An 11,937-nucleotide genomic window follows, 5' to 3' on the forward strand; every position below is an offset into this window, starting at 1 on the left:
AGGGTATGTGTAACGCTTCCCTTCCTGAAGTCGATCACCATCTCCTTTGTCTTGCTGACATTGAGTATTGACACTGGCACTGTAATTGGCATTGACACCGACAAGTGCTGACTAAATGAACACGAAGGATACATTTACTTGACCTTGCTTTCACTAGATTACCTGTGGCAAACACAATTGTCCATGGTAACAATGCAAACGATGGTTGTTGCTGTCAAGCCCTTGTAGAGTCACGTCCTGCCTTCATATTGAACACATCCCCAATTGCGTTGTGAGACACTACATGATGGAGGGTGCTAAACATGCTAAATAGAAGAACAAATCTGGTAGATTTAGCATATCTATAAACTCATGACCCTCGTTGTGCTATTGGCTTTGGCCCAGTGACAAATACAGAAGGACATGCTGAGGGCAGCACCAGACATACTTCCGAGCGATGAGATGGCAGCCTAGTCAGGTTCAAATACGGGACTACGTTGAACTTATCAGCAAGAGAGCAAGAGACAAGCGATCTCACATCTAACGGATCAGATCAAAGTCCTACTGTCCCACCACATCTGGCATTGATGGGTAATATAACAGGTAATAAGAGGAGGAGTCTCCAAGAATAACAACATCAGTCAGCCTGTACCTTCCCCTCTTTCTAACACTCATCTCCCATCCCTGAGATCCATATTTCCTTTTAATCCATCCTCTTTTCCCCACCTCCCTGCCCGCTCCTCCCTGCCCCCTTCCACCCATATCCCTCCCTCGGCTTTCACTCCTACTCTTCTCCACTTACCAGACACCATTTTGTCTCCTTTAGCCTTTGTCACTTACCACCCATCTGACAATCAAACCTCCTGCTCCTATGTCACCCCACACTTGCCAGACTTTGTCCCTCTCGCACTTCTCCTTTCCAGCTTTCTCCTTCCAACTCCAATCAGTCTAAAGAAGGACAGCACAGTGGCATAGCAACAGAGTTGTTGCCTTACAGCGCCAGAGACCCGGGTTTGATCCTGATTATGGGTGCTGTCCAGACGGGATTTGTATGTTCTCCCTGTGACTGTGGCTTTTCTCCGGGTGCTCCGGTTTCCTCCCACACTCCAAAGATGTACAGGTTTGTAGTAAATTGGCTTTGGTAAAATTCTAAATTGTCCCAAGTGTGTGTAGGATAGTGTACAGGGTGATTTCTGGCCGGCACAAACTTGGTGCACCCAAGGCGCTTGTTTCCCCACTGTATCTCTAAAGTCTCAAAGTCTAAAGTGTCCCGACCCGAGATGTTGCCAGTCCATTCTCTCTATAGATGCCACCTGATCAGCTGAGTTCCTTTAGCAATTTGCATTTTACTGAAGATTCCTGTTTCTACTGTCTACATGCTCACTAGATATTGTCAGGACTACTCAGTTCCAGGAGATCGCCATCTTAGTCTAAACATCGACCAGATATCCAGAGGTGAGGTGAGAGTGACTGCTCTGGACAACAATGCAACATTTGACCAAGTGTGGCATCAAGAACCCAAGGCAAAATTAAAATTAATAGACATCAATGGGAAACGATTCAGATGGTTATTGTTATATAGACATAGAAAACATAGAAAATAGATGCAGGAGGAGGCCATTCGGCCCTTCGAGCCAGCACCGCCATTTATTGTGATCAGCGCTGATCGTCCCTTATCAATATCCCGTGCCTGCCTTCTCCCCATATCTCTTGACTCCACTAGTCCCTAGAGCTCTATCTAACTCTCTCTTAAATCCATCCAGTGACTGGGCCTCCACTGCCCTCTGTGGCAGGGAATTCCATAAATTCACAACTCTCTGGGTGAAAAAGTTTTTTCTCACCTCAGTCTTAAATGACCTCCCCTTTATTCTAAGACTGTGGCCCCTGGTTCTGGGCTTGCCCAACATTGGGAACATTTTTCCTGCATCTAGCTTGTCCAGTCCTTTTATAATTTTATATGTTTCTATAAGATCTCCCCTCATCCTTCTAAACTCCAGTGAATATACCTTACAGAAATAAAGAAGCCCAGTCTGTATCTGCGTGTGTAAAGAGAGAATCAGCATAGAGTGAAACCCAAGTTAGACACAAAAAGCCAGAGTAACTCAGCGGGTCAGGCAGCATCTCAGGAAAAAAAGAATAGGTGGAGACCCTTCTTCAGACTGAGAGTCGGAGAAACCTATTTGATCTAATCTTCACTAAGATCGCTACTAACTTCATAGACTGGCACATCCCTTATTTCACCATTACTGGTCAGCCAGTGAACTATTGTGGTTCAGTAAGAAATTAAGAAGAGCAGAGGAGATGTCAGGCACAATAAGCACTGAGGTAGCAACTTGCTGAACCTACAACACAGGAGCAGCTGCATGCTAAAGAGTGGAAGATAGACACAAAATGCTGGAATAACTCAGCAGGTCAGGAAGCATCTCTGGAGAGAAGGAATGGGTGACTGATGTCTGGAGTGGGCGGTACAGAGATAAAATGTTAGAGAAGTCTGCTGAAGAGTGGAGATAGCATGCAATAGCAATCTCAAAACAAAATCATATCAAAACTGCAGACCTGATTGTAAATTGCGGTGGGCATTTACGAGGAGGAGGTTTCATGAACATTTCCAATCTTAACAATGCCCTGGCCCAGCATTTGATTGCAAAAAGACAAAGTTGTTACATTTGCAGTGTTTATCATCCAGTGCAGCTGGTAGAGCTGTTGCCTCACAGCACCAGACACTCTAGTTCGATCCTGACCTCGGATACTTTCTGTGTGGAGTTTGCATAATCCCCCTGGGACTGTGTGTGTCTCCTCTGGGTGCACCAATTTCCTCCCACGTCCCAAAGATGTGTGCGTTTGAAGATTAATTGGGCCTTGTAAATTGCCAAAAGACAACGAGTGCTGTCAAGCAGCATCTCTGGAGAGCATGGATATGTGAAGAAGGATCTCGACCCAAAATGACACATCCATATTCTCCATTGATGTTGCCTGACTTGCTTAGTTACTGCAGCACTTGATGTCCTTTTGTGTATTAGCCAGCTTCAGTATTTCTTTGTTTGTACATTCTGTAATTTCCCCCCAGTGTGTAGAGACTGGATGACAAAGTATCATAATGTAGGCTAGTGTAGAATAGTTTCTTTATTGTCATTGTAACATGAACCATGTACAACGAAATTTAAAATGTCAGCCAGTCAGTGCAGCATTCAAACATTTCTAAAAGCTAACGATACATACAAGGTAAAATATTAAAAGATAAACAACTAAATAAATATCACGAACAAAGCACGCATACACACCCAACCCTCCATCCTTCTGTCGATTTCACAGTATACCACAGTCCCTTAGTCTGTATCGCCCCTGCGTTCCTTGGCGGCTACATTTAGTGCTTTTATAGCAGTGGGGTAAAAACTGTTTTTTAGTCTATTTGTCCTTGTCCTTGTAGATCTGTACCGTCTGCCTGACGGCAACAGTTCAAACAGGGAGTGTCCGGGGTGGGAAATGTCCTTTATGATATTCTGGGATTTTTTGGTGCAGCGGGAACTGTGTAAGTCCTCCAAGGTAAGGAGAGGGCAGCCGACAATCCTCTGGGCGTTGTCAATGGCCCTCTGGAGCGCTTTCCTCTGAGCCGCTGTGCAGCTGGTGTACCACACGCATACACAGTATGTTAGTATGCTCTCAATGGAGCACCGATAAAAGGACAGCAGCAGTCTCTGAGTGATGTTGTTCTTCCTGAGCACCCTCAGGAAGTGCAGTCTCTGCTGGACCTTTTTCAGCAGCGCAGTGGTGTTCACGCTCCACGTCAGGTCCTCCTCAATATGGATTCCCAGGAAGCGGAAATCCGCCACCCTGTGAAAGGGTGGTTGGTGTGGTCTTGGTAGGCCAAAGGGCCTGTTCCCAGAAAAAGACACAAAGTGCTGGAGTAACTCTGCAGGTCTGGTAGCATCTCTGGAAAACATGGATACGTGATCTTTTCGGATCAGGACCCTTCTTCAGACTGATTGTGATGTGGGGTAAGAAAACTGGAAGAGAGGAGAGGCAGGACAAAGCCTGTCAAGTAATAGGTGGACACATAAATCTGGAGTAACTCAGCGGGTCAGGCAGCATCTCTGGAGAAAAGGAATGGGTGATGTTTTGGGTTGAGAACATTCTTCAGACTGAGTCAGGGGAAAGGGAAATGAGAGATATAGACAATGATATAGAGAGATATAGAACAAATGAATGAAAGGTGTGCAAAAAAGTAACAATGATAAAAGAAACAGGCCATTGTTGGCTGTGGGCTAGGTGAACACGAGTTACAGACAATGAAACTCACCAGGACCATAGTGAAACTAGTACAATGACTAGGGTGGGTGAGAGAGACAGAGAGAGAGGGGGATAAAAGGCTTACCTGAAGTTAGGGAAATCAATATCCATATTGCTGGGTTATAAGCTGCCCAAGCGAAATATCAGGTGCTGTTCCTCCAATTTGAGTTTGGCCTCACTATGACAATGGAGGAGGCACAGGGCAGAAAGGTCAGTGTGGGAATGGGAAGGAGAGTTAAAGTGTTTGGCAACTGGGAGATCATGTGGGTCCAGGCGGACTGAGCGAAGATGTTCAGTGAAATGATCGCCCAGCACGAAACACACACCTTCCCAGCTATTATCAGGCAATGGAACCATCCTACCAACAATGAGAGAACAGTCCTGAGCTACTGTCTACCTCATTGGAGACCCTCGAACTATCTTTGATTGCACTTTATTGGACTTGATCTTGCACTAAACGTTATTCACATTATTCCCTTTATCATGTATCTGTACACTGTGGATGGCTCGATTGTAATCATATGTTACAGTTTAGTTTTTTGTCACATGTACCGAGGTACAGTGAAAAGCTTTTGTTGTGGGCTATCCAGTCAGTGGAAAGACAGTACAAGATTACAATTGAGCCATTCACAATGTATACATGATAAAGGAATACATGATAAAGAAATAACATTTAGTGCAAGGTAAAGACCGTAAAATCCGATTAAAGATAGTCCAAGGTCACCAATGAGGTAGATAGTGGCTCAGGACTGTTCTCTGGTTGTGGTAGCATGGTTCAGTTGCCTGATAACAGCTCGGAACAAACTGCCCCAGCTGTTGTGTAGGAAGGAACTACTGATGCTGGTTTACATCGAAGATAGACACAAAGTGCTGGAGCAACCCAGCGGGACAGGCAGCATCTCTGGGGGAAATGAATGGGTGACACCCTGGGCTGAGGTTAGGGGAAAGGGAAAGAGATGCTGCCCATCTCGCTGAGCCACCCCAGCACTTTGTGTCCATCTCAGTTCAGTTCAATTCAGTTCCGTTTATTGTCACGTGTACCGAGGTACAGCGAAAAGCTTTTTGCCGTGTGCTAACCAGTCAGCAGAAAGACAACACATGATTACAATTGAGCCATTTACAATGTATAGAGCAAGATAAGGGAACAACTTTTAGTACAAGGTAAAGCCAGCAAAGTCCAATCAAGGATAGCCCGAGTATCCAACAAAATATTTTCACTGTACCTCGGTACACGTGACAATAAACTATAATCATAATTGTCACAATCCCTGTCTGACACCTAATTCCTTCAATATTTAACCAACTGAGTCAGAGTTTTCTTTGTCAAGAGCAGCTTGGCAGCAGCACCTATCCTCGCCTTGAGCTCATTCTGCGTTCCTTCCAAGTGTGTTCAACATGGAGGAGAAGCACTGATTTATCAGCTGATGGATGATAGATGGTAATCAGTAAAACGTGTCCTTGCACTTGTTTGACCTTGTGCCATGAGACTTCAATCGGATCTGGTTTCAATGTTGAAGATTCCACGAGTTACTCATTCCAGCCTATGCCACCATCTCTGATTGTTCTATTGTGCTAGCGGGCCAAAACGTGCAGTGCAGAAGGATTGTGATAGAGGAGTCTGGCACATTGCCTGTAAAGTATGATTCTGTGAGTACAACTCTCTTGGGACTTTGTTTGCCAAGTCCATCGGACACCTCTTCCCATTTATGCACCAGTCCCTAAATATCTGTATGAACTTTGCAAGGTTCACTGAACTGAGACCAACATTGTCAAGTTACAATTCAGTGCCTAGGTTGATCCCAGATGCCTGGCTGGCTTTATTCTCGCTCTGTTTGAGCATAGCAATAACAGCCCGAAGAATAATTTCAGCCCGAAACATCACCCATTCCTCCTCTCTTGCTGCCTGTCCCGCTGAATTACTCCAGTGTTTTGTGTCTATCTGTGGTGTCTCCCATGTCATTTCAGTGGCCATTAATTACACAGGCGGGTCTGGGAGTCACATGTAGACAAGTCAAGGTCATGATGAAAGTAAACCAAATGTATCTTTACAACAAACTGATTATTTGCGTGATCATTGTTTCGATGATTATTTAAATTCCATGTTAAGTAAGTAAGTAAGTTTATTGGTATTCACATACAAGGAATTTGCCTTGGTGCTCCGCCCACAAATAACAACATGACATACAGTGACAGATACGAATGACTCAGAAAACACTAAACATTAATAATAATAAAACATTAATGATAAAACGCCATTGATCAAGTATGTGAATCAACAAAATACCAGATCAAAGGGAGGCTACAGATTTTTGGCTGAATTTAAGTACTAAACCAGTGAGATGAGATTTGAACTCCAGTCTCTAGATCGCTCAGTGTGTGGACTGCTAGCCTGAAAATTAACAGCCAACACCAGAACCGTAGTCTATTTGTGTCCTTGTCTGATGCCCAGAGAAATGTAGGGTGGTCCATCCAATTTTAACTGGAATATTTTGCTGTAGGGATCTGGGGTAGATGTTGTTCTATAATGTTGCTTGTATCAGTGCTGCTTGAGTTGTGTTCTGCTGTATATGTGAGCATCTACACTACAGTGGAGTTAATAATGAAGAACCCTGACCTGTTGGCAGCCTTTAACCTCTCATGGTTGCTCAAATACCAGGAGCATGATAACCTCTACGGAATTAAGAAATCGTGAATGCTACCATAATAACTGGCATTGAGCTTTCTGTGGGTGCAATTCTGAGGTGATCACAAGTATTTAACGCATGGAAGAACACTCACTTCAGAAAGCCCATATTCTTTTTTGCTGCTTGTCAGAGAGAAAGAGATTGTTTTTATCTGTGTGTAGAGAGTCTCAGTGACCTTTATGTAGCAGTGTATATAAAAATATGAAATATTCCCCATATCTCCAGCAGCAGCTTGGAAAAAAACCCATATCGGTTTGTAATGACAATTAACCTGTTCAGAAATTACATTGCTGTCAATAAATCAGTTTTGTGCACTGATTACTTCCATGAAATCATGGCGCTGCATGCCGACAGTTGTTGGGTGCAATTCCTTTCTCTGACATTGTGCTCAAGCATCTTGGACATTATTGCCATCAAACTGCGGAAGGAAGACAGGTTTAGCATAACACTAACTTGCAAGCAAAAGAAAAAAAAAGTCAATTTCCGTCCTATTTACCAGGGAACCTGACCTGAAATAATATCAAGAAATCTCCTTCCATTCAAAACGTTTAGATGTTGCTCTGCCGGTTCAGAAACCAGCTCCATGAACACCTTGGTCGTGATTGGAACTCTCACAAACTCTTACAGAGAGCCACCTTTTACAGGACTTTCTTTTTCAGATTTCTCCTTCATATTTGACTTACACCGCACCAATGTCCCTGGTTAGTAATCGTGTGTGGATGGGCTTTTTACTGCTTGTGTGGTGCTCAGATTTACAAGTATCACATTATGGGCCTGCTCCTGTGCTGTACTGTTCCAGGAGTGTCAGTATCAATGCACCTCGATCAAAACTTTGCAATTCTAAACAAAATTCCGTTGCATTTGGCTCCCTGTGCAACACAAAATTCAACAGAAGGAAAAAATGGATAAAAAGACAAAATGGATAAAAAGATACAATAAGATAATGGTGGCGGCCCATTACATGGCATTCAAGTGTCTGATGGCTCGTGGGAAGAAGCTGTTGCAAAACCTTGACACTCTACTCCTAAAGGGCCTGTACCACGAGCATGCGACCTGCATATGGCAAGCGTGACCAAACTGGAAGCGGGGGCCGTGCGGAGGTCGAGTGATCCCTGTACAGGGCCGGTCCCACCAGCATGCGCCTACATGCGGCGAGCGCGACCAAACCAGAAGCGGGGGCCGCGCGGAGGTCGAGTGAGTGACGTGAAGTTCGAGCGAAGTCCGCGGGAATTTCGCGCGTGACGAACACCGTCAAGATGTGCGTACGGCATCGAGACGCTGCGTATGCCCGTCGAGGCAGTGCATACGGAGTCGAGGTGGCTGCGGGCCGGCAGGCCATTGCCGCATTGAATTTTTTTAACACGGTCAGTTTTTCGGAGCCCCGCGCTCTGTCGGGACCAGCTCTGCACAACTCCATACGGCTCCGGCGATCAAAGTGGGACTGGCCCCGCGAGGCCGTACAGCTCAAGCGACCACGTTAGGTCGTGCTTGCTAGATGGAGTCGCATGCTCGTGGGACAGGCCTTTAATGCTACGATATATTTTGCCCGAGGGCAGTGGAGTGAACAGTCCATGATGGAGATGTGTGAGGCCCTTTATAATACTGCTGGCCTTAGACGAGCAACGTTTGCTCGTAATGTCCCCGATTGAGGGGAGAGAAGTCCCGATGATTTTTTCAGCCATCCTCACCACTTTCTGCACGGACTTCCAGTCGGAGGCTTTACAGTCCCCAAACCAGACGAAGATGCAGCTGGTCTTGAATTGTGTTCTGCTCTACATGTGAGCATGTATCCTGGAGTGGAGTTAACAATGAATGTAATCTACATGGTCATGCAGTTTGGCAAGGTGGGTCCATTTTTCTTAGTTATTATACCGAACTGTACATTGGGCAGACGAAATGTGTAGGAAGAAACTGCAGATGCTGGTTAGTCAGAAGAAGGGTCTCGACCCAAAACTTCATCCATTCCTTCTCTCCAGAGATGTTGCCTGTCTCGTTGAGTTACTCCAGCATTTTGTGTCTATCTTCTGTACAGTGAGCCTTATGCAAGAAGGCATTACCCCCAGGCAAGGCTCCAATGTTTCCCACAAAATTGTGAACAGCTATGACTTTAACATTCACCGGCAATGCTGGTGGCGTTGCTCAGCATAACTGCTCATTCCAAGCAAAGTAATCAGCTGCAGCTTCCACAGTGCTATGTTATGTTGTCCACCCGCCTGGGTGAAAGGCTTTGGCTAATGAAACAACCCTTGCAGCAATGTGAATGTGGATGTAAGAACTTCCAGTTTGAAGCCTGCAGAATTTCTTATCCTTAATCAAAACATCATGTGATAGGAGCAGAATTAAGCCATTCGGCCCATCAAGTCTACTCTGCCATTCAATCATGGCTGGTCTATCTCTCCCTGCTTACCCCATTTTCCTGCCTTCTCCCCATAACCCTTGACACCCATACTAATCAAATATCTATCTATCTCTGCCTTAAATATATCCACTGACAGCCTCCACAGCATTCAGTGGTAAATAATTCCATAGATTCACCAACCTTTGACATCCTCTCCACATCCACTCTATCAAAGCCTTTCACTATTCTGTACGTTTCAATGAGATTCCCTTCATTCTTCTATATTCCAGTGAGTACAGGCACACTGACAAATGCTCTTCATATGTTAATGGTGACATTTGAACACAGTATATCCCAACAAAAAGATGAATACAGACGAAGATAACATATCAAATGGGAAAAAAATCCTTCCAATTCTATAAGTCTGAAATAAAAACAGAAAAATGTTAATGATAAATGTTTTGGCATTTTCTGTTTAAGACCTTGAGGCCGTAAGACATGGAAACAGTATCAGGCCATTTGGCCCATCGAGTCATTGAATCAAGGCTGATCTATTTTTCCCTCTCAACCCCTTTCTCCTGCCTTCCCCCCGTGATCTTTGCTGCCCTTCCTAATCAAGAACCTATCAATGTCTGCCTTAATGTCTTGGCCTCCACAGCCGTCTGTGGCACTGAATTCCACAGATTCACCACCCTCCGGCTAAAGAAATTCCTCCTCATCTCCATTGTGAAGGTACATTATTTTATTCTGTGGTTGTGTCCGCTGTTTCCAGGCTCTTCCATTACTGGAAACATCCTCTCCACATCCACTCTATCTCGGCCTTTTATTGTTCAGTAGGTTTCAATGAGATCCCCCTCATTCTTCAAAACTCCAGCTAGTACAGGCCCAGAACCTTCAGATGCTCCTTACACATTAACACAATCAATTGTGGTTTAAGAGGGAATCATTCTCTGAAACCTCCTCTGGACCCATTCTAAAGCCAGCATATCCCTCCTCAGATATGGGGGCCAAAACGGCACACAATATTCTAAATGTGGCCTCACCAGTGCGTGATAAAGCCTCAGCATTATATTCCTGCTTTTATATCTAGTCCCCTTTAAATGAATGCCAACATTGCATCTGCCTATCTTATCACTGACTCAACCTGCGAATTAACCTTCTGGGAACCCTGTTCCAGCACTTCCAAGTCCCTTTGCACGTCTGATTTCGGAATCCTCGCCCCATTTAGAAAGTAGTCTATACCTTTATTCCTTCTATCAAAGTGTATGACTGTACACCTTTCCACGCTGTATTCAATTTGCCACTTCTTTGCCCTCTCTTCCAACCTGCTCAAGTCCTTCTGCAGACTCCCTGCTTCCTCAACACTACTTGTCCCTCCACCTATCTTTGTATTGTCCTCAAAATGGACCACATGCGACTCTTGTCAGCAGCGGCCTCTGCAGCCCGTCTGCGTTTTTATTATTTTCTCAAATCAAATTCAAATTCAATTCAATTTTAATTGTATGTGTTTTTGTCTAGTTTTTGTTTTTTATTTTTTGTTGTGGTGTGTGTGTGGGGGGGGGGGTGGGGGTGGGGTGGGAGGGAGGGGGTAACTTTTAAATCTCTCCCTGCACAGGAGACCCGACCTTTTCTTTGTCGGGTCTCCGTTGTCGTTGGGGCTGCAACAAGGAGCGGCCTCCAACAGGAGAAGACCGGGGACTCTGGTGCCGACGACTCACCTCACCGTCGCGGAGCTGGCCGAGTCCGGAGCGGGTGGAGCAGTGGTGGAGCGCTGCTGCTGCTGCGGCCCGACCTCCGGAGATTCGGAGGCTGCAACTGCAGGTCTGGCGGATGGCGGCACCGGGAGCCCGCGGGTCCCTGGAGGGAGACCACTTTTCAGGGCTCTCGCAACGGCGACTTCTCCCGCCCGATTTGCGGGGTCGAAGAGCTCCTGGAGCGGGGCCTGACATCACCGCCCCGCGCGGCTTTATATGGGACTCTGCGAGCGCACGCCGGGGGCTCTAACACCAAGGCCCGGCGTGGCTTTAATGGCCACGGGGCAATCGCCATCGCCAGCCGGGGGCTTTGACTTTGACTCTGACATGGGGGGGGGGGGGGGGAGAGTGCAGTGGAGAGATAAGTTTTTTTGGCCTTCCATCACAGCGATGTGATGGATGTTTATGCAAATTATGTTGTGTCTTGGGTCTATTTGTTTGTAATGTATGGCTGCAGAAACGGCATTCCGTTTGGACCTCAAGGGGTCCAAATGACAATTAAAATGAATCTTGAATCTTGAATCTTGAATTCCCTCATCCAGATCATTAACATTTAACGTGAAAAGCTGTGGATCCTTCAACAATCTGTAGTTGGTAAGTTACTAGAGAGGGATAGGATCTACAGGCATTTGGATGGGCAAGGGCTGATTAGGGATAGTCAGCATGGTTTAGTATGTGGGAGGTCGTGTCTCACAAATCTGATTGATTTTTTGAGGACGTGACCAAAACGGTTGATGAGGGCTCAGCTATAGATGTTGTGTGCGTGGACTTGGCATTCGACAAGGTCCCGCATAGTAGGCTGCTCTGCAAGGTTAGATCACATGGGATCCAAGGAGAGAGCTGAATGGATAGCAAATTGGCTCCATGGAAGGAGGCAGAGGGAATGGTGGAAATT

This window comes from Leucoraja erinacea, chromosome 1 (genome assembly GCF_028641065.1).
Source record: "Leucoraja erinacea ecotype New England chromosome 1, Leri_hhj_1, whole genome shotgun sequence".
NCBI classification, from domain to species: domain Eukaryota; kingdom Metazoa; phylum Chordata; class Chondrichthyes; order Rajiformes; family Rajidae; genus Leucoraja; species Leucoraja erinaceus.